Source organism: Lutjanus erythropterus, chromosome 11 (genome assembly GCF_056507025.1).
Source record: "Lutjanus erythropterus isolate fLutEry1 chromosome 11, fLutEry1.hap2, whole genome shotgun sequence".
Classification (NCBI taxonomy): Eukaryota; Metazoa; Chordata; class Actinopteri; order Lutjaniformes; family Lutjanidae; genus Lutjanus; species Lutjanus erythropterus.
In genome coordinates, this window is record NC_139327.1 from 36,600,954 (window position 1) to 36,625,486 (window position 24,533).

Sequence of the window (24,533 nt, forward strand, 5' to 3'; positions counted from 1 at the left end):
CTTATAATGCTATTTAATAGACTCTAGGGCAAAGAAAGACAATTTAAGCAAAAAAACAATTTTAAAAGGGGACAATGTGGGACTGGGCGATTTGTTAAAATTTTCCAACTGCCTACTATTAACAACCAGCAATTTCTGATGTATTCATGCGAGTGTGTGTCGGGCACCAAACTCAACAGAAACATATTAAAACTCAAAATATTCTCACACTCTTTGTGCTACTGGGAAGAATTACTGGACAAGAGTTTGTCACCGAGCAGAGAGGCAAACTATTAAAATAGCAGAGTAAAATGACAAAAATAGACAAAAAACAACAACCAATCGTAGGAGCCCATATATTTGTCCCAATTGCCTGACCCTAACACAATGAACAGACTGGAACACACAACACCTCATCCATCAGTTTATCTTTTTAAATTCATCCTTTGTTTTTGAAATGCTCCTGATCCCAAGGTGACAACCTAAAATTCTGACCAACAGTCCAAAACCCAAGATATTACGTAATGACTGAGAAGTAATGAAATAGTCCTTTCAACACTAAAGATGCCAGACTTAAAGAAAAAAGAAGACATCCAATGGAATAAGACCAAGAGGTCTCACGAAAAGACAGGTGAGTCACAACCATGCCTGTTGCTTGAGCACTTTTGGAGAGATGTGACTGTGTGTGAGGTGGCTTGTGTTTGATTTATGTGGATGACAGTTACCATGACAACAGTACAGAGGTAGAGGGATAACACAACTAATACTGGAATACATGGGTCACACTGTGTCCATTATTACCTGTAGATTAGCGGCTTAATCACATGATGCCTGAGGAAATGAACTTTCAACAAGATAAAGCTTCTGTAAGAGTGACTGAGTTACTTCAAGAGAGGTGAGACGAGGAAAGATACCAAATGCCAGAACGTTAAAAAAAGACAGAAATCTCAGATTTCGAGCCACTCTGTAAAGAGTCAGTTTTGTTTTCCCCACAGCTCCAGAACAGTTCAGTCCAACTGAGTTCACAATCACAGGAGAAAAGACGCCTGAAAAAGTCCCCTTCAGGTTTTACCGCGGATCCTCACAAAAACAAAACAAACCGATGCAGATGCCTGACGCCACACTTTCAGCAGTTATTGGTATTTTCTGATACTGGTATCGGTTTTGGAACAACAGTAAACACTGAATCTGCGAGGGCAATCTCCTCTTGCAAAAGTTGACATAAATGTAAAATCTAATCAATGGGGTCAGCAAAGTCTTAAAGTATTCCTGCTCTCCTACTGTTCAGTCAAATACTATATCCTAAAATGAGGATTCATACAAAATACGTAACATTTTGAAATAAAGACGTCATAAACGAGGCGTTTAATAACCTGGCCACAAAAATACTGATCCTGAAATGCATCATTTTTTAAAAAAAGGACATGAAAAATCACGTGTGGTTTTGGAACATTTTCATGGTGTAATATGTGAAACCCATGTGAAAGACATGAATTTTACATGTGCAAAATCACTTGTGAAATTCATGTATTTCCCATATGTTTTTCACATATTAAACATGTTCTTTGCACATTGGAAACATGTAGTTTCAGACCATTTTCATTGTGTAATATGTATATTCCCCTGTGAAACACATGCTACATGTGGTAACGTGTTTCCTACATGTGGCCACATGTGGATAAATGTGGGAAATTCATGTATTTTTTTCCGTGAGGGGTTATGAAACAAATGGTAAAATGAGAAATGTGAAGTTTTCCTTTCATGGCACTCCATCTGTTACAGCCATCAGTTCCATATTTACACTTCAAACAGCAAACAGAACAGTCCTGCTGCTGTGACACTTGTTGATGATATCCACCTTACAACTTTTTTTGGGAGACAAGGCTTAATGTCCTTCTGAGTCTGTGTGGTCAGCGGTAACAGCGGGACACTGCAGGTCCTTTGTTGAGTCGCTGCCATGACTTGTGTCAGCTGTTATCGGGGCCAGAGGTGGTCCACTGCAGCACTGAACAGGGTGTCTAGTACTCTGCTCCACTCCACATTAGCAGTGTCACATGGTGGATCATGTACCTGTGCGCCTACATGTTCAGACATGTAGATGACAGACGGCGGGCAGAGAAATCCGATGAGAAAGTCGCCCATTAGCTGAGCTAACCTTGAAAGTATCGGGGAGGTTGGGAAGCCGGAGTGAGCCAACACTGCCCTGCAGGGAGAGCGAGGGCTCAACATCCTTCCTGCACGGGCTGCGGAAATTCAATTACAGCCTAATGAAGAGTGAGCTGACCTCCCCTCGCCTCCCCTCCCCATCGCCACTATCCACACCCCTCCTCCTCCTCCTCCTCCTCCTCCTCCTCCTCCCTTCTCTCACCCTGCCGAAGCTCATCATGGACTATAGCTGGGCAGGTTAGCGGGTATAACAGGTTTCAATGAGACTGGTGATGTCTCTGTCTCTCTGTTTTACTTCTCCTTGTCATTATTTCAATGCCTTCGTTCTCTTTTTGTTCTTTTCTGTCTCAGTTTTCTCCTTCATGCTGTTTTACCAATTCCTGCAGCCTGTTTGATCTGTTTTTTAAATGTGCATATTAAAGGACAACTCCATCTGTGCTCTTTTCCGGGTTTTTCACCTCCCACTCAGCTGTTAGCAGGTAACAGCGTTGACACCTTGTATTCCCTTCCCTCAACTCAGGGGCTTTATATGCAGCAAAGTTATCATGCAGAAACTTAAGGTCAACTGGGAAAATAGTATTTTGATCCTACTGGTAAGGAATGAAACAGAATGAAATGAACACTAGAGCTGCAACGATTAACTGATTAGTTTAAATCACATTTTTTAAGAAAATGAAGTCAAACTTCTCTGATTCCATTTTCTTAAATGTGAATATTTTCTGGTTTATGGAAATCATAACACTTGAAAAAAGGCTTAATCACACCAGACAATGGGACAACAAAAATCACCAACGCATCCTTGTGAAATAGTGTCGGTCAGGCTGTACCTGATGAGATAATTAGCTTGGTTGCTAGCAAGACAGCAACTAAAATGACCAGCGTGTAGGATTAAGTGACATCTAATGGAGAGGTTGTAGATTGCAACCAATTGAATATCACTTGCCTCACCCTCCCCTTCCAATCTGAAACTTGCAAAGAAATAACAATAAATAAATAATAATAACACTAGAGCAAGCGTTTGGTTTATCCATTCAGGGCTACTGTAGAAAACATGGTGGTGCAACATGAGACAAACTAACAATGTGTGATGGCCTAAAAGGTGTCAGAAAAGAGGAGAGGAGTATCATATTAAACGGAGGGTCCTTGTTTTCATTATTATGACAGCCATTTTCCCAAATTTTGATGTTTGACCTGTCCTGCTGCCAAGAGATTGGCAACTCTGCTCTTCTGCTTACTCAGAATTGCAACGTGAGTAAGATAATCCGGTTAAAGTGTCAGCCGTCAGCCAGGAACTGACATGCTCACTTTTAGCTCCAGACTCTGAGACTTTCAACACTTTCCATTTCAGGCTAAAAAGGTAAAAAGCCGCTAATACTACGTGGCGAGAAATGACCTCTTCATTTCACATTTCTGTTGGATCTCTGCTCTAATTAGCCATTGTATTCATTCTATTGTGAAAGCGCCTTTTGCGTTTTTATTTCAGGTCGCCATCAGATGTGCCAAAGATCTGTCGACCTTATTCGCCGACTCGGGTTGGAAAAAAAAGTCATAAATTCAATTCAAAGCATCCACCTCACCTCTCTGTCTTTCACATTACCCCCCCACCCCCCTCCCCTCTGAATGTTGTTTCATGCATCTTGATTGCTCCATTTCTCACTCTATGACTACATTTATTGCTCGTACCCATTTATCACCTGCCTCCACACTGAACTGTGCTCTCATTTTTCCTGCCAAAACACGATAACCACCATTAAAAACATGTCACACCGTCTCAAATTGCGAGCTACAAATTGGCAAACCAGCATAGAGAATTAATTACATGTTGAAAAAGAAAAAAAATAGAAACATTTGAGAATAGAATCGTCTCTTGTACTAATATTTCTCTCATATTAACAGTCAGTGTTCCCAAATGAAATATTCCCATTTCTGCAGTTTCTCAGACAGTTGTCTAATTGATCCCATCAGGCGCTGGACAGCGAGTGAATAATTGGACAATCAATCTGGAGACGGTGACAGGTTTCCATCGCGGGAGGTGACGCTGCAGTGAGACTCAGTGGTCCTGCAGAGAGGAATTGTCTCTGTCACAGACCACAGTTAACCATGATGGATACATCTGGGCCTCACACTGTCCCTGGTTTAATGAAACTCCGCTATGAAGACGTCTGAGCCCAATAACATGCCAGAGATGAGATATGAAAGGAAAATATGAGGCTGTCCCTTTGGCTGACAAAATCTTTTTTAGAAATCTTTAATAACGCGGCAAGAGCATTAATGATATACATTTCTGATCTGAGCTTATTTTGCACTGAATGAGTAAATGACAATGAGAGCGAAAACTGATCATTCTCTGAGCAGCTGGCTCACATTAAAAGCAGAATCCTCATAGCTAAACACTGCATTAATCAAATGTCAAACATGGACTTACAGATGCTGTGTTAGAATTTACAGCTGTAGAAAATACAGCTGGTGGTTTTACAGAACCGACAGAATGGCGGATTGAAGAAGTGAAGATGCTGACACATGCAAACCAAGGATGAACATTAGCACCAATGTTTATTTTAAAAAATCCTACTGAAATCACGTTTAGTAGCTTGGACAGCATCAAGGTATCATAGTATATCAGGGTAGGGGTGTGCAATATTCAGAGGTGGAAACAACTAATTACAAATACTCAAGTTACTGTAATTAAGTAGTTTTTTCTGGTACTTGTACTTTTATGAGTAGATTTTCAAGTCTGCACTTTTACTTGTACTGGAGTATATATTACATCATGTAATTTACTTACTTAGTTTACTGAGTACAATTTGAATTAATATCCAAACGTTTCATCTTCATTTTTGAAGCCAATAAGGTGACCTGACTGCAAACAGACCAATGAAAAACAGGAAATATGGACCAAAAAAAAAAAACCTCCAAAACACTGCAGCAGATGCAGGTGTGGAGTAAGGATGTTAATGATTTATTATTAATTGATTAATCGGGATTGAGAATTAACCAATTAAAATGTATTAATGGATGTTTAATCTATGGTCTAGAAATGGCACTTCATTTGACTCGGCATTGTCTGGCAGAGCCATTTGTTGAATAAGGAAACATGAGAAAAACATGACAAAAGAAAAAAAAAATGAAAGAGGATATTGAGGAGGAGAATTGAGGAAAAAAGAAAAATAACACGTTTTGTATCTTTTACATTATTAATGATTAATCAGTTGTTAGCATTTCCAAGTATCAGTTAACATTTGTCACCTAGTTTGCAGAGATGAAACAGAAACTTCTTTCACTGAATATCTGCTATTGATAATGTGTCAACTAACTGTAACTGAGATGAGTACTTTGTACTTCAGTATTTTTCTAACAACAGTACTTATAATTAAGCAATATTTTAATACAGTAACAGTACTTGTACTTGAGTACAGATTTTTAGTACTCTTTCCAGCACTGGCTATATTGTATCATTCATAATGTATCTTTATAATTTTTTTCATGATTAAAATATATATGTATATATATATATATATATATATATATATATATATGTATACAGTGATATTTTGTGATAATGGCAATATTCTGCTGACTGAATGATGCCACACTGTTACACACAGCAACAAGCATGGCTTAAAGCAAAAATAACATTGCTTCTGGCTCCACAGTGGAGGAGGCGTTAGTTCCAAAAAGGGAGATTTAAGTAGTGTGGAAGTGGTTTGGCTACAAAAGATCAGATGTACAATAAACCATGGTAATATGTAAGAAGTCCAAGAAGACTGTCACAGCAAAATGAGCCTATATACAGTTTAATAATAAAAAAGAAAGGTTTTACAGGTCACAGCCTACATTTACAGCTCTGCAGTTTTCCTATAACGTTTGCCTGTGGCTTGTCAGGAGTCTCCCTCGGCTAGCTGTAGATGCCAAATTCAAAGAATGAAAGTCTCAGGAGAAAATAGCAGCCTTAAAAGCTGTGGCTCCAGACAAGTGTTTTCTGTTTGTTTTGGCCAAAAATGTCTCTTTTGAGAATAAAGGCTGCAGACCCCTGGCCTAGAGGGAGCCTAAACAAAGCAAGCAGAGTCGAGTTGTTCCACACGAACCCCATCATATGCCGCATACCTTGGTGAAATGTCAGGAAGGTATGAAAAATAGATACTGTTAAAGAGAAAACCTGGCACTTCTCATGAGGATGTTCAGTCAGTGTTGATGGTAAGTACCACATTCCTCAGTGCACGGTCTATTGACCAAGAAAGCTGAGTTTTTCTGGGCCTGTAGCTTTTACTTTGTTGGCCAAAACATAGAGTCAGTGGCAAAAATATTCATCCAGTTTGCCCCTGGGCTATCAGGAATTGGAGACTAGAAATCCAAGCTGAAATAACTTGTAGTTCTTCCTTACATCCAGTGACATCACTGGATGAAAGAAGAAGAACAGACTTCGCAGCAGAAAAACTCATGTAACGCACACTGAGGGATTTATTGCTTCAGCATCCACATGAAAAGTACAGAAGTGCCTTTAATGTTTTTTTTTTTTTCTCATTAAAAGGAGTAAAAAAGGGTTGGCTGGAGGGCTGTATCACAGGACAAGTGATTTACAGAACAGATATGTATGCTGGAGTAGAAAAAAAGAGCAATTTAATTTCAGTTGGACTTTAAAGACACCATGAAATTGTTATTTTAACTGTTACTTCCTCAAAAACAGTTTGTTTTCAATGATGACATCATCCTGTACTACAGTTTTATGACGATGTGACTGAATTACTAACACATGAGGGAAATATCTGTCCCATTAGCTGCTAAATGTTCCACTCTGTTTACCAGCTAGTCGCAAACCGCCCGTCTGTCATTTTGGGGCTGGAGAGAAAGCGTACAGTGAGTTTTATTAGAGACTTCTGGCTGAAAAGAGCCGCCCGCTGTGGCTCAAAACAAGGTTTGACGAGAGCAGCGTGACCCCAGAGGTGAACCAAAAGACGATAAAATGCTCCACACATTTGAAGGGAACTGCATATTTCACATTACATGCAGTTATTTCATCCACTGCCAACATAAAAATATTGATTAAAACAAATTTAAGGAAGTAAAGAGGCTATTGCTGTTTTCAATAGCGCTTTCAGCTCCCAGCATCCTCCTCTCATGTTATCAACCAGGTGTGCATGGTACTCCACTTAGCAATGAACCTCAGGCGTGACAGCTCATCTGATGAGATTTTCTTTTATCCAGAGAAGACGGCTTTCATTTTGGGCCAGAAGCAACACATCTGAGCAACAGAAATCAGTCTTTGCCCTTACTCAAAGCCTAGCAGACGCCGTGGCTTCATCATATTATTTCCTATTGAGGCTATTGTGGGAGAAAAAAATTGTCCTTTTGCTGTTTCTATGATGGATTTCTAACTTTATGATTGTTGAATGTCAGAGGGAATAAAAAAAGAATAAGAAAAAAACAACACTTGCTCTTTGATTGAGGGACTCACAGTGAAACCTGACATTTATTGTTGTCAACATTTTTCCACTGAGTACAGTAAAGTCAACAGCAGCACAGATCAGCACGGAGAGCAGATGTTAGGTCAGCAACATGACAGCCAACAGTCCCAGCACTCAATGAAGCTGACGGATCTACCAGAGACAGATTTAAGAGCTTTGTTGATCTGATTCCCTGGAAAAGGTGGATATCACACCCACATACTGTAAAACACATACGGCGGTCCAAATGGGACAGGACAGAAGAGAGAGAGAGAGAGAGAGAGAGAGAAAACAGGAACAGAAGGAATTAGCGAGGAGAAAAAAAAAGCGAATGTTAAAGAAGACGACTTGGACTGCAGCTAAGATCATTTTCAGAGCCTGGCTGGTATATCGGCATGGCGAGTATGATTGGACAATTTTGGCTTATTCCATATTGGCATCTGCGAACAAGTCTGGGCAAAAAGTAAGAAGAAATCGCTGTGCAGGAACGCCAAATAAGTTAGAAAGTGGGTAAAACAAATCCAGGTCGAGGGACGAAGTTAACACGCCAGTTTGGTCTCACCACACGGCTTAAGAGTAACACACCAATTCGTTAAGTTATTTTGCATGTGATAGCAAGACTATGGAAGAAATTCTGCTAATTTAATATTTGTATCAGCAGTACACCTTTTATAAAGCTTTTAAAATGTGTATATTGTTTTACTGATGAGAGGAAAAAAGAAAAGCCTGTTAATTCCTAAATGCACTTGTTTTGTCTCATTTGTGAAGAAGCTAAAATGTCATAAATTGTTCTCCTAATGAGTGGAAATTAAAACAATGAGATGGCCTCAGCCTTCTACTTCTCATTTCTTCATTCATTTGTGGTATTTAACATGTGTAGGCCTCCATCAATATCAATAATAAGCATCAAGATAATATAAGATGATGCAGAAATGGCAGGAAAAATGGTCAGGAACATTCATTAATGCACAAATTAACTCTTTCCCAGATTTACTGATAGAGCCCAGGCCATGGGTCATGATGGTTTGTCATTTTTTTAAAAGTGGGTCGACAGAAAAAAAGTTTGGTAAACACAATTGTTTCACAATGCTAACCATACCAATGATCAGCTGACTAATGTTACCATGTCCAAAACTAAAATGCACAGACATGACACAGAAAACATCCTTAAACACGGCGTACTATTTACACGCCATCCCATGAGATCACATTAAACAAGCTGCCATTACTCTGCTTCACTTAAATTTATTGCTGATCACTTCACACAGGAGCCATGTTGTTTAGCAGGTTAGTTTTGGTGTTTGAGAAAAAAAAAAGATGTAGCCACGCACAGGTGGAGGACTTTAGGGCAGAAAAAGTCAGGTCTAGAGATGAAACGGTGTGAAAATTTCATATAATGCTTGTTGGGATCAAAATTATCACAGTTATCATTATTGTCGCAGTATTGTTAAAATGTGCTGGAAATGTTCATTAAGTTATGAGCAAGGTTATTCTGCAACTATACCATGTCATGTTCATAATTCTTTAAGAACTAAATTTAAGCGATTCTAATCAAAAATATTAGTTTTGCTGGTATGTATACTGATTTTTGAGAAGCTGGAACTAGGAGATCTTTGGTATTTTTTCTTGTTAAATGTCCAAAAGACAACTGGTTTCAAGAAAAGGGAAAGACAGAAGACAAAATGCTAAATTAAATTAACGATGGAGTCAATAGTATTTGTCCGAGCAGTTTGTGAACGCACCAGAAAAATACGAGGACATTAAATACTGATGTTTTGGGTCGGTTAAGTGTTGCGAGTGCAGCAAAATAATAAGAAAAATAAGGCGGACGGCAGGTTCTCTGCAGCTACAGCCACCATCACACACTTCTGATCAGTGATAACTGAGAGGGATTTTATTTATATGAGTCTACACATTGTTTTTAAGGAAAATGTAGTTATATATAATAATAAAGTTTTGTATGGGAGATATGTAAGGATGAGAGACCATGAAATCAAAAGTTAAAAGGCAAATCAAAAAAGAGAGTTAAAGAAAACAGACAGCAGTTAAAGAGAAGACAACTAAGACTTAAAATAAAAAGAAATGCCAAACAAAAACAAAACATATCAAGAACACCATTCAAACTCTGCACAGAAACTGTAGAAAAAAAATCTCTCCACATCACAATGGACATAAGCACTTAAAAGGTGAGAAAAAAGAAGAAGTGAGATGTCAGGAGATGAAACAGGATGTCAGGAAATAGACAGAGCTGGTAAAAAGATCAGAGACGTCAAGAGAAGACAAAAAGAAAACAGGGAGAGACAAAGACGAGATTATGAAGAAAAAATACAGAGAAGAGAGGAGCAGCAAGGAGGAGAGGAGCAGAGAAAAGAGACATTAAAGGAGACGAGGGGAGGAGAGGAGATAAAAACAGCAGGTTCCAGTGTTTGCATGTTATCTGTGAGTCACTGTTCTGCCTGAATGAAGCGCAGCACAGAGGTGAGCGTGGGCGACAGGGAGTGAGAAAGGTAGAGCGAGGGAGGGCATGAACACGGAGAGCGAGGAGGGATTGAGATCGTTTTACATTAACAAGGTGATAGGTATTGAAAAACAGATGAATACGGATGTAAATATTGCCAGATGTAATTTCAGTTTTTTCGCACACTCGTGGGTGGAACAGGAAATTATAATCATCACTCTGAAATAACAGGTGAGATTTTCTCTAGACATTATTCTGCAGAAGAACAGCTTGTGCTGGAAAGTGTGTGAAACGTCTTACTTTGGACAGACTGTACAGTTTGGAAATTACAAATATTGTCTTATTCAAAATGACAACTTTGAAGGTATCTTATTTTGCTGCCTGGCTACACGTTCCTGAGCTGAAGACTGCCAACAAGACCCAACACAACTATATATTTTTTTCTTTTATCAGTGTGTTTACATGCACTTAAACCTTGAACCTCCAAAAATTTGATAAATTAAACTGTAATACTTAACTGTAAGTGCTTTCTACATCACTGCCTATTGTCAAAAATTGTAAAGAAAAAGTCAGATTTACAAAAAAATAGCATTTACATCCATAACTGCCATCAGGTAAAATTCACCCCCTCACAGTCCTTTTTGCACTCTTCATTTCACCCATTTATTTAAGCATCATATGTTGCTATCAGCAGTGCATCTTGTCTACTGCAGTGTGTGACTGAGCTGCATCTTAAGTCACAGGCTAACCTTCAGTATGGACAGGAGAAAGAAAGTGATGAATGAAACCCAGGCTTTAAACTTGCTCAACACATTGAGTGAAGGACGGTCAGTTTCGTCTTGCATCTACAACCCCAAATCCCTAAAAGTTGGGATGTTATGTAAGACATTAAAAAAACAGAAAACAGTGATTTGCAAAAACCTTTCCACCTATATATTCAAACTGATTAATTTCATAGACACACATTCTGAATTTGACGCCTGCAACACATTCCAAAAAAGTTGGGTATCACCACTGTGATATATCACGTTTTCTTTTAACAGCACTCAGTAAATGTTTGGGAACTGAGGACACTAATCAAAGTTTTGAAAGTGATTTTTTTTTCCCCATTCTCACTTGATATACAAATTTAGGCGCTCAGCAGTCCAGGGTCACTGTTGATGTATTTTGCGGTTCATAATCCACCACACATTTTCAATGGGAGACAGGTCTGGGCTGCAGGCAGGTCAGTCTAATACCTGAACTCTTTTACTACGAAGCCACGCTTTGAAAAAGTCCAGAATGCGTCTTGGTGTCGTGGCACAGGGACGTCTCAGAAAAAGAAGTTGTCCGGATGGCAGAATACATTGCTCCAAAAGCTGTTTGTACCTTTCAGCATTAATGGGGCCTTCACAGGTGTGACAGTTACCCATGATGCCATGGGAACTAACACACTGCCATACCATCCCATGTGTAATCTGGTGTGTCTGAGTAACATGATTTCTTGTGTGAATGTATGATCTGTATAAATCACATCACTGCTTATATTTTATTACCATTTTCTGGGGCTTTTTGTATGTTTTTAATGGCAAACACACCCCACTGCTTAATTATCTTAATTGCCTCACTGAAGTATAATATTAAACAACTACCAGAGCCGTTAACTGCAGATAGAACATGCTTTTTTAAAGCAATCATACCTGCAACGTCATGTAGTACTGCAGTTCCACGCAGTAACTTTTCAGAAAATGTGCCGCTGCATTCAGGAACGCTTCAGTCATCTGCCACACAACAACCGTTGTGATGTTGACTCATTAATTCAAACTAACTTAACACAGTACTTTCTTCTGAGCTTGCTTTGTGTTTGTCTAACTGCATAACAGATGTTTGATTGATTTTAGTTCTTTTCACCAGATGACATTAATTTTTTTTCCTCTATCTCAGATGTCTCAAATTCACAATTGATTCAGGCAATTGTCTGCAGTAATGTTAAATACAAATTACTTCAGATGCACAGTTGTGCTGTGCAGTCAGGGATGTGGAAAAAGGGGGCAAATAAACATAAGAAAAAGACTAATCAGTTCATACAATATGTATGTAATGCAAGTGCTGGATACTATAAAATGAGCTTGTATTCAAACGTAACTCATATTGTATTCACAGTTTTTCGCAGATTAAATCAAATTATTATTGTATCTATTTAAGGAGAGGAGAGGAGAGGAGAGGAGAGGAGAGGAGAGGAGAGGAGAGGAGAGGAGAGGAGAGGAGAGGAGAGGAGATGTATAACTGTTCAAGCCATTCGCAGCTACAGTGAAGTTTAATTGAACCATCGACCATTTAAACATTAATTTTTAAACGTTAAAAGCAAACCTTAGTGTTGATTGTCAGTCCTCCAGCATCAAAAAACAGAAGAGGCACAAAGAGGCTCTTCATCGACTGCAATATTGACATTTATAGCATTTAAATATCCAGCGATTTTTCATACAAGTGTAATATTAAAATATCCATGAAACAAATCCTGTAAGTAAGCTGCGGAGACATCTTAATATTATCACTGAGTCATATTTTATTTATTTTATTATACCAGGCTATAAGGAATTATACCCATTTCATGTAGGCAAAGTCTTATTTTGCTCTGAAGACTTGCCCATTAAAGCAAGTTTCATTAACTCTTCAGATGTATGGGATATGATAGGAATATGAATGAGTTCTGACTGTTTATAGATGTTTTAAGATCAAACAAACTGTTTTATTCCCAATTAAATGTCATAAATAATGGATATTTAACTAGAACACATCAATTGGTATTATCATTTGGAAACAAGAAATTAGAAAATGACATAAACTGACAGCAGCTGGAAAAATAGTGTATGATAATCATTATTTCACACATGGAAAGTTACAGTTCTAACCAGTTAGGACCACAGATAAGATACATAAAAGAAGTGGATGTTGCTTCCAGGTCTGAAACGTGATGTCAGTGCGTAGGTGCTTCATCAAACCTCCATTATCTATAAGTGCTTATCCTTTACAGGGTAATGAGGCGCTCCCTGCTGACACTGAGTGAGAAGCAGGGTACGCCCTCGACCTGTCGCCAGTCCATCACGGGGCTTGCATAAAGACCCAAACAACCATCACACACCTGCAGGAAACTGAGAGTCAACTATCAGCCTAGCTGCATGTCTTTGGACTGTGGAGGAAGCCGGAGAACTCAGACAGCCATGAGGAGAACATGGAGTCTACAGCTCCCTCAGCCAGCTGCCGGGTACAAACCCAGAACCTCCTTGCTGTGAGGTGACAGTGCATCAATGTGCCACCCTTATTAAACCTGCACTTTTCTAATACCCATCCAGTAACTCCACCAGTTGCAAAAAGAATTCCAATTCTATAGACGTCTATAAGAAAACGAGCCTTCTTTTCTCCCTCCCTCTTATCCAAATATGGTCAGTTATGGCTCTAAAAAACCAAGATGGCGACAGTCATCACTAAGGACAGACAGTGTGGATTTTTTTCAACTGATACCTATAATCAGTAATTACCTGCTTCTCATGGCCGACACTGAGAAGATAACCGAACTAACTGACAACCGACAAAGATCAGTTCTGACTCTTCAAAAATTCATCAAAAAACTTCACAAATATTGGCTTTTATAGAGCACTTTGCTTCAGAATTCAGAGTGAATGCTTTGACAATCTGCCAAATTAGATATTAACACAGCATGATATTTACTGGCTTATATACATGCTGGTTGGCATCAGAAGTACTAGCCAGTTAAACTATCAATTATCAGTGTTTTATTCATGTACAATCTCTCTAAGATGTGATGCAGCCGCCCGCCACTAGACAGCAGATCCTCTCATCCAGCACGAATGCCCCGATCGCCAGCTCTAGATGTTATTATAAGCAAAGTGGAACAGATGACAGAGTGTGAAAACCTACACAGCTTGTCAGTATTTTGATACAAAATTGAAGGTAGACTGTGTCAGAATACACTGGTATGCAACTACCCATAAACCTGCAAGCAGAGCGGGCTGCTGCTGCTAGAACTGCTAATGTCAGCCACACTGTGTGGCAGGCTGGAAGCTAACGTCGCCTCCAGGCAGACAGTGTGGTTAACCACCAGTCACCGTCATCCTGTTTGGTCTGAAAAGCTGCAGCATTTAGTGAGTTGTTGTCGTGATTTGAAGGATGTTGTGCAATGTTCATCACGCGCAGTGCACAGTGCCACAAACATCAGCAGCATTTACAATACGATTTGGCTGGTGCAGAATGTGATCAACAGCTTCATACACCTTGTAATACATGTGGTATTTTTTTCTGATGAGCAATTTATGCACACTTGTTCTACACATGACAACTGTGAAAGTCTACACTCAGTTAATTAGAAGTTAATTAATGCATTTCTAAGTTGAGACGCACAATATGGATTTTTTTCAGCCAGTACAGATAACAGATAATTACCTGTTTCTAAAGGCTGACACCAATAATTTCACATTTTTGTATTTTGAAAAGAAGCTCATATAACCTGTAGTTTATGCCTACCTGAGATTAACTGATTCTTCAAACGTTCTTTTTTAAGTAAAACACATCAAAACACTTCACAAACATACTTCTGCTTTTATAGAACACTTTGGCTGATAATTCAAATTAACTGCTCTGACATGTCAAATCAGGCATGTCGTGTTGCCTTCCTCTGAAACTATAAAAAAGCATCCACTGGCGAAGACATGTTTGGCTCTTTCATGCGCGTCTCCTTCTCTTTGTGTTGACTGATGGATCACAAAGCAGCTTTATCAGTGCACACCACCAAGCCAATGAAAGCAGTTTGGCTTTGTATTATCAGCTCTATCCAGCTTGGAAAAATACATTATAATATAAATTTCCCATCATCAGACCTGATATATATGTACATCTCACATCCCAGCCTCTCAGGCTGAAACGAGTGTCAGCGTGGTATACAGTCCGCAGAGTGAAAAGAAATATAGAAGTGGGGCACAGTTGGGAATAAACAAATATGGAGACTGCCAATGAAAGCCATCTGACCCCCGCCTTGAATCTGATGATCCTCGACTCACAACGATCCCCTACTGGCGCTGTCAGAGCTCTTCACAGCTCACACTCCGCTCCTCTGTACTGTACTGTTCGGCTAAAATGCAAAGCACACGCTTTACAATGATATTATGAGAAGGTTAAAGAGTCCGAAATCCACCGGGGGCTTTCCTGAACCCAAAGAGAAAAGTTTTCTGCTTAAATAAAACATAACGTCAACTGGAGCACAGCATACTGAGCATGCAGATAAATATAAATCATCAGGTATCCTTTGAGTCTAATATGAATCGTTGTATTAATTATGATTTCAAAAAGGAGAGAAGAGGCTGTTCCTGAAACGCCGCTCTGCAGTGAGGCTATAATTACACAACATAGAAACTGGGTGCTAATTAGCACCTCAGAAAATATAACTGCACTCTGAAAAAGATTCTCATCAATTGTTTATTGTCCTCATGTCGGCTGTGAGGTACCAAAACAAAACAGCATCAATTAATGTAGCAGGGCATCGGTATTACTGTGGGGCTGCCACGCCGCCACGGAGCAGAGAGATAGTTCATCAGCATCAAGAAAACAACCTCACTCTTAAACAACACGGGCCCCGTTTTCATGGCAGTGCAACAATCATTTGGTATTTTCCTGACCTTGAAATTGCTTTGCCTGTCTATTTTGGTGCCCAGCACAGATTTCACAGACGGCAGGAGAGGGACAGTCAGGTGGGAGGTTCATTCAAAAGTAGTTTGACTCACCAGCTGTACAGGGTTCACCGTTTATTTTTTTTTGTTATTTAACCTGTCGGGCAAATGGGTCAAAGATCCACTTGCCACTTTTTACCTACAAATTGTTTCATTTATTAGTGACTGTCAAATAGCATCAGAGACCAAAGCCAATTGTCATGTTTAATCTAGAGCAGGAACTAATGATTATTTTTATTATTTATTAATCTGACAATGATTTTCCAGATTAATTGATTAAACATTTGGTCTTTAAAAAAAGGGAAAAAGTGAAAAATGTTAAACCAAGTTTCTCAAAGTCCACGGTGACGTCTTTAAATGTCTTTAAAAAAGCAGAAAATCTACATATTTTATAACCTGAAAACAGGACTTTCTGCCTTTTTTGCATTAAAGGATGAAGCAATTATCAAATCATTGGTGATTAATTTCTGTTAAGTTGATAGATTTACTGGACCAACACTGTTGAGCCCTGATGTACAAAATCCCCATCACTATGGGGACAACAACAAATTCTAAACTAACCTACACGCTGAAAATGGCATATTAACAGTTGGGTCGCACACAATATATACGTATATATATAAACAAGCTAGCAGATGTTAGCCAACTGCCACTTTCATGATTTTGTCAACAAGAGCAAACCAAGTACTTTTAGGAAGTGTGCAAAAATAAAGCATTAGTGCTTAAATGTAAATAAAAACTATATCAATTAAACAGGTTTTCTAGTTAAACAAGAACTCAGAACAGATGCTGTGTGCAGATCTCTAATGTAAAGAGCCATTACAAAGTTACAGATTATGGTAATTGAAACACCCATTAACGCAAGTTTTTAAAGACTCGCATACTAAAAAAACACAACACATGATAAACAGACCTGAACAGCTACGATGGAATACAATGTGATGTAATGTAATGTTTAATTTTTTCCTTGTCTTGTTTTATGTTTTGTTGTGTGTGAAGCAGAGGCAGAGTGGGATCCAAATGAAACACAAAGAATGAAGATTCAAGTAGATGTGTTAAAAATTAGGATAAAACAAGAACTTCAGTAGTCTGCATTTATTAATTAACGAATAAATGATTCTTACGGTATCTGTTGTCCGCAGCTGCGTTATGAAAAGCTTTTCCTTCAGTTCATTAATTCTCTGCGGCCATCCGAAGGCAGCAGGACTGACACGTTGATAAATCTGCAGCCTCCGATGTCAGCGCCGTGTCATCACACACGGCCGACCAGTGTCCTTGATTAAATCTCATGCAAATGACACAGGCTGCTACAAAATAACCACACACATCAGACTGGTTGGTTATAACTCAATATTCTGCCTGTTCATCAGGAGATGTGCCACCACCCTTCTAAACACGATTGAAAATTCCTTCCAACTGGGCAGGATCGGGCCAGTCTCTTCCAATTTATGTGATTATAGCTATTATTCTGATTTTTAGTGCAGTATTAAGGTCCATGTTAATGCAGCTAATGAACTAATTAATGGTCGTGCCACTCTGCAACATCCAGAAAGCATGATTTCCTGGAGAAGCTGATTCCGCTTTTGCTCAGCTATTATTATCATATTGTATTACTGTGATTGGCTGAGCTGTTTCAGAGTGATGAGAACAGTGATGTAACTGCATTTATTAAATCACCACACTCTCTGGTCCAGAGTCCACCTCAATCGGCCCTTTTACAGTCTGAACTCCTGCACACACATGAAGCAAAATAGGGCCCAGTGTGTCTCTGTAACTGTGACAGTGAGAAACAAGAACTACCGCCTCACAGTTGTATGCCTCCATCAAGCAGTCAAGTCGCAGTTTACGTCCATGTTTGTCCAGACTTATGTAATACATATATATAGTGGAGACTTTGACGGAATTTAATAAAAAGGTATTAAGTAAGGATCGATATAGAGCTGAACATTATGTCACGGTGAAGCTGACCTTTGGCCAACTTTATCCTTTGGCCAGATACAAAATGTCACCATTTCATCATTTTATCTTACCAGACATTTGTGTGAAACTTTGTCCTAATTAGCAAATGAATTCTTGAGTTATGGCCAAAAGCGTGTTTGGACAAATTTGAAAAATTCCCTCAAGGGGTTTCTTGAGATATTGCGTTCATGAGAGTGGGACGAATGCGAGGTCACGGCGATCTTTCAGTTCATCCTTGAGTCCGTGTGGATACTTCTACAAAATTTCAACAAAGTCCCTCACGGTGTTTCTCAGACATCACATTCTCAGTGACCTTAAAATTTGACCTAATCAGTGCCATTTTTACCAAATTTCAATAAATTCCCCTGGGGGGTGGATTTAGGTCATAATAACCTTGACCTTTGACCACCAAACTCTACTCAGTTCATCCGTGAGTATATGTCAACATTTTTACCAAGTTCGAAGAATTTCCCTGACGGCCTTCTTGAACTATCATGTTCACAAGAACGGAACGGACAGACGGACAACCCGAAAACATGATGCCTCCCAGCCACAGCTGTCACTGGCACAGAAGCTTAAAAAAAATAAAATAAATCACACACACACAAAAAAACCCACACAGAACTTGACAGACACATGCACTGCTTCATATCCTCTCTTTGTGTCTCTCTCTAAATCACTTCATATATTTTTAGTGCATTATTTAACATCTAAGGAAATGGAAAAGTGAGCAGGAAATTATGCTTCACACAGTGGCTGTGAACCAGGCTTAATGATGAATATCTTGTTCTCTCCTCCTCTCAGACCCTGGCGATAATACTGCACTTGTCCCCCGATTTATTATGTAAGGGTTCAAAGCTGTACATTAACTCCAGAGTTCAAACTGATTAAGCCGCCTGTGTGAGAGCACCGATCGACGCCAGAAAGTGGGTTTTTCTCTCGCTAACCTCACTAACGCTGGCAGGGTCACAAGATGCCCTCATCATCACCATCTGTTCAGAGGTTACTGCAGTCTTCAGCTCCAAACACAATGGTAATGTGATTTGCATGTAGCCTGTGCAGAAGCTCGAGGCTCTGCCTATAAAACAATCCACATGTTAGCAGAAGAAAAACTGACCGAAATATTTTCATGCATTAAAATTAAACAAGTCAACAAGTTCTAGCAGCCGCATGGGGATGTGATCCTCATTACACACCAGAGGAGGAAAGACAATTTAGCAATTCATAATCTGTATCACCACTGATCCAAAACCTTCTTTTTTTCCTCTTTTAAACAATTAAACTGTCATTAAAACATTTGCATGGACGCATTTTGCTTAATCTAGCCGCCAAAAAAATGGTATGCTCAGACTCATTCCTCTAAGTTACTCATTTCCATCTGTGAAAAACAGCAGGTGAAAAACAAAGTTTTGGCAGGTGAAAAAGAAAAGGTCAGGTCAAGTGTTGTTGTAATACTCATTTTGGTCACAAGAGACTGAAGTGCACCACAACCCCAGGCTCTAAGTAGGACTAAAAGCTTGATGTTTTCTTCCAGCTGAGTTTTAATTTGTCCGTGCACTCCTGACACGAGGTACAAAAATAGCGTTTTGGCAATTTATTCTGCATAACATTACAGTCATGTCAAAGCCTTGCCTCTCCTGCCTTACCTATTCAAGTGAGACTAAACAAAAATCAATTCAGGGTGTGACAAAAGAACTTTAGTGATTATCCTCAGACCAGGACAAACCAAGGATACGGTAGACATCATATGATTCTGTGAGACAGTAAAGGTGCTTATGAACATACTGTAACATGCGTTGTATCCACTATATCGGCAACAAAATCTAATTTAATACAACAGCTGTTCTTATGTGATAGCTCCTGACAACTCGCTTCAACTCCAACGCTACTACAACCTCCTGTTGCAGAGTTCAAAGCGTCGGAAGAAAGGAAGAAGCGCTCCATGGTGGTTCAGACCACGTGTTCGCCGACAAAACATCATACAGTTCTGTAATTTTTGCAGGTTTGAAGCAAACGTCACCGCTTCAGAGCAGCGAAACAAGCATTTAGAATGGAATGTTCAAGTTAGAACAGCAAAGTTTTCTCCAAAACACCAGCAGAACCAAAGTTCACACACACACGCACACACACGCACACACACACACACACACACACACACACACACACACACACACACACACACACACACACACACACACACACACACACACACACACAAAACCCAAGAGCAGTGAAGTGAGCTGAGCAACACGAGCTGCTCTTGGCGCTTGATAATAAATGACGGATTGGACTGGTGAGATACACTCCTTAAACACTGACTCACGAGGGTGTGTGTGTGTGTTTGTGTTCCTGTGTGTGTGTTTGTCTCTACTTCTCCTTTGTCAGCTTATGATGTACAAAAGCAAGAATGCTCTGAGATCAAATTTGGGCCTCTGCAGGAGCTGGCTGAAGCTTTTGTTTCTGAATGCCTTATTATTGGTGCAACAGTCGCTACCACCTGCAAACAAAAGAGTCAGTGGTTTTTGTGTGTGTGTGTGTGTGTGTGTGTGTGTGTGTTTGTGGGCATGAAAGGAGGAGAGACGGAGGAAGAAAATGCCACAGTCAACTAAAAGTCTCAGTTATTACAGACACGCAGGAACTGACTGCAGTTGTGTGTGTGTATCTGTGTGACTGTGTGTGTGGGTCAACAGTAGCAGAGGTGTGATGTCTGATCAGTGACGAGTGTGTGTGTGTCCTCTGTACCTTTGTCGCTGAAGTCGTCGACCAGGATGACCTCTGCTATGAGCTGCGGAGGAGAGCGGTTGAGCACGCTGTGAACAGTCCTCAGCAGCGACGACCAGCCCTCGTTGTGGAACGGGATGATGATGCTGGTGTTGGGTAGCTTTTCCGAGTACAGCTTCTGTTTACAGCTGCACACAAACAGACACACACGAAACCAAACAACATATTAAGCCGGGGGTCGTCCCTAAGGAAACTGTAAGCATCAAACAATTCTGGTGATTTCTTATGCACCAATTTAAGCCTTTTCTGCATCAATTAATAGTGAAAATGTCTTTACTTGTGTAAAAGTAAATATAATGGGATATAATGCACTACTACTCTTAGGCAAGTGGTTCTTCAAAATAAAAGTCTGCTACTTAAAAGTTTTTGTTGGGATTTTATTGGTGACAAATGCAGCTGTTCTAAATACCCAACATGCTGACAACCTTAAATACTAAATGTTAGCATTCTTACATGATCACGATCAGAATGTAAGTATACTAAAGCTTAGTTAACACACACACACACACACACACACACACACACACACACACACACACACACACACACACACAAAAGAAGCATCAGTCCTACAGAAAACATTTTACATCACATTCACTCCCTCTCTGTTTACCAGTTTTAGCAACTTAGCTACTTTCTTTCTGTACTGTGCGACGTTTAAGAGGCCTTTAGCAGCACTTTCACTCAACTAATCAACATCAAATAAACACATATGAGCTGTGAATGTGTTGAACTAATAACTACTCAGTGATCCCCACTGTCTGTCCAGTGAACTACCTCTTTGTTTTAAATCTTTTAACTCGACCATTCAAGTTTTTTCCCCCCTCAAACTGCACAGATTACAAGAATCAGTTAATTCCAGTGTCTTCATCGTTCCCATTCATGACATTTTAGTTCTGCAGTCTGCAGTACACAATGGTTAAAGGCAGATTTAGACACATACTGATGAGATGATGGCAACTTGAAAAATGGGAAATGATAAAGACAGTTAGATAGATTAATATGTTGATTTAAACTATCAAGTGCTGGTGTTGAAGAAAGTCTTCTGGAACCAGTGACACAAGCCTTTTCTTCATTGTGCTGCATTGTTCTCACGCACCCCCACCTTCACAATGTGTTGCTCTTTTAATAAGATGTAATGAAGCATACCACCTGCTGGCTTGCCCTTCCATCCATTCCTCTTTTCTTTCTCTCCCGTCTCTGAGAAGTCAGACAGAAATCTGTAGAGACAGTAATTATCTCGGAGTCTCTCAGGCCTGTCTGGCTGCCTGAAACTCTCCTCTCCCTCCCTCTCTATCTCTGTCTCTCTCTGTCCGTCTCTGTCTCTATCGTGTCATTCAGCCAGTGAGTGAGAGTGAAATGAATGAACGAATGAATGTCATTGGAAGGTCTGGGCCGACTGAGGATTGATGTGGCACCTGGCTGTCAAGACACCTGTCACTCTGACCAATCAAACAGACACCCGGGCTCCCCTCCACCATCCAGTGCTCCACGCTCACCCTGTCTGTCCCGTGTGAGGTGCACAGGTCCTGGTATGGAGGCTTGTTTGAGGTCCAGAGCATCCCTGACAAGTACTTTCTGAGGATTTCAGTGTTGACATTCGTCCTTCGCCTGTCAAGTCAGACTCTGACTGGCTTTTATTGTTCTGTGCACGACTGAGCCGAGAGCTGATTTTCTATTCACACCCATCGCGCAAGTGCTTGGAAATAAGATGCAAATGCTTGCTTCCCAAAAACCCGACAGCCTGCTTATCAAGGACTATCATTAGAGAGAATGGCGATAGTTGCATAAAACGTCCCCCAGTGTGACACCACAAAATCACAAAGCAAAAATTGTAATTGTATCAATTGACTCCTTATAATTGTGGCAATAGCAGCTGTTTTTTTAGGGATTCAAATGTGGATAGTTTTCCTTATTACATTTTGGCTAATGTTAAATCGTCTTCATTGACTCACTCATTTTAGATGAAAAGAGGCATTATCTGTTAGATCAGTGGTGCACTTTCAGCATATTCAAAAATGCTTTGTTGTTGCAATTACGAACAAAACACCACCAAATAGCTGTGCAAGTGAACCAAAAGTAATTGATCCATAATTCTTTGCAAAGTTCTACATGCAGCGGCTCAACCTCTAAAATTACCCTATCATTAGCTGCTCAGGCTAATTTAGCTTTATGACTGGATATTTCTCACTTCTTTGCTCCTCTGGATTCTCTCTTAACATCAGTGCTGCGCTGAGAGAAAAGGGATGATGAATGTATAAATAACTTTAATTCAAATTAAGAATCTTTCAGAGAAATATTAGGGCTGCCCCCCTGAAAGTCGAAGAAGATTCAAATCATCAGTCTGAGACCCCGCAGTCGACCGTGATTCTTCAAGTTAAGCGGCCTTTTTCTGGCAGCGACTGGGCAGTGTACCTCTGGGGACATCTCTGGGGACGTGTCTGTCCTCATAGGTAGCTGCAGAGTGTGTGCTCCTTGCTTTCACACTGCTCTATGGTCTAAAATCATTCCACTACATCAAGACGTCCCGTCTGCTCGGTGAAGATGTCTGCATCGGGTACAATCAGCTGCAGACCCAGCCTGGATTATACCGCCAAACAGACGCATACATGGACAGCTGCGGACAAAATATCTATGGGACAGAGGTAACTGGCCAGAAAAAGAGAGGTCTTGCCCAGGAAGGCTATGAGACAACATTAACTTCTGCCTAGGACAGTAAAGAGTCAGTAAAGAGCTGCCTGATAGTCTGATTTGATGGACAAAGTTGGGGAAGGTACAGCCCTAGAATATATTATATGTATGTTACATATACATATATATATATATATATATATATATATATATATACATATATATATATATATATATATATATACATATATATATATATATGTATATATACATATATATATATATATGTATATATATATATATATATATATATATATATATATATATATATATATATATATATATATATATATATATATACACATACATATATATATTTGTAATTTATAAAGTGTTTTGGTATGCTTTATTTTTTTTTTTCATTTCTAAACTTGCCTTGTGCCAGAAAACACAACAAGAATACACAACTTCAAACAATTAAAATGTATTCAAAGTATTCAAAATCTAAAACTAACAATACCTACTGAAATGATCGTCATGTAAAGACTGTGCTGCAGTGTCTGTTGCCATGTTGGTGGAGGATAGCCGGATGACTGTATGGAAAACATGTTGGGTGGCTGATGCTTCGTGAGGTCAGATGATGCAGGAGAAATGTGAGAGAACACGAGGAGACCTTGAGAGATATATAAAACCTGCTTTCCACTTGAAAGTGACAACGGGGTCAAAAAAAGGCTCCTGTCGGGTAGAAGGAAAACGCTGAAGGCTGAGCTGCGATGAATCGGGTCAGCAGGTCTGAAGCTGTTAAGCGGACGGTATTTATAGTGTTGCTGGTCTGTTTATTTTCAGTACTTTGTTCCTTAATGAGTCAGAGGAGAGCTGGAAGAAGCACAGCAGTCTGCACTGCATCCACAGGTCCGTATGGCTCATCATCTCTATAGCGTCTGTTCGCTCACAGTTTTTTCTGCTACGCGTTGGTTTAATGCAGATCTGCTCCATACATTTTCTAAAATGTCGACTCACTTAGGTGTTGACATGATATCATGTGGACAGTTGATAAGGTGACATGCTGCAGGAATGAGTCCCAAAAGCCGGAAATAAGTTGGCATTGTGCACCTCCAGTTCCCGCATCTTGAAGCCTAAATGAAATCCTAAAACTATGAACTCTTTGGATTTTAATGACCTCATGGCCTTTACTTCATTGCAAAAGATTCATAAAATAATCAGTGTTTATTATTTCATCCAAATGTTTCAATTGTGGAGTACATGGTGGCAACTGGGGATCTTTGGCAGTGCTTTTGACAATGTCTTGTCGGAGAGACTTCACCTGGATTCCCAGCTTACATCTATCAACAGCTCTTCACACCTCGTGCTCAGAAGGGAACATCAATGACGATGATA

At 39.7% G+C, this 24,533-nt stretch overlaps 1 protein-coding gene across 1 annotated transcript in view; it reads right to left on the bottom strand.

The window, feature by feature from the left end:
• Window positions 1–20,599, bottom strand: part of galnt10 (UDP-N-acetyl-alpha-D-galactosamine:polypeptide N-acetylgalactosaminyltransferase 10 (GalNAc-T10)) — a 77,094-nt gene extending 56,495 nt beyond the window's left edge. Inside the window, exon 1 of the mRNA XM_084730043.1 lies at window positions 20,466–20,599. The gene's annotated coding sequence lies outside the window, so the exon portion shown is untranslated. The remainder of the gene's footprint in view (window positions 1–20,465) is intronic.
• Between the last annotated feature and the right edge of the window lie 3,934 nt (window positions 20,600–24,533).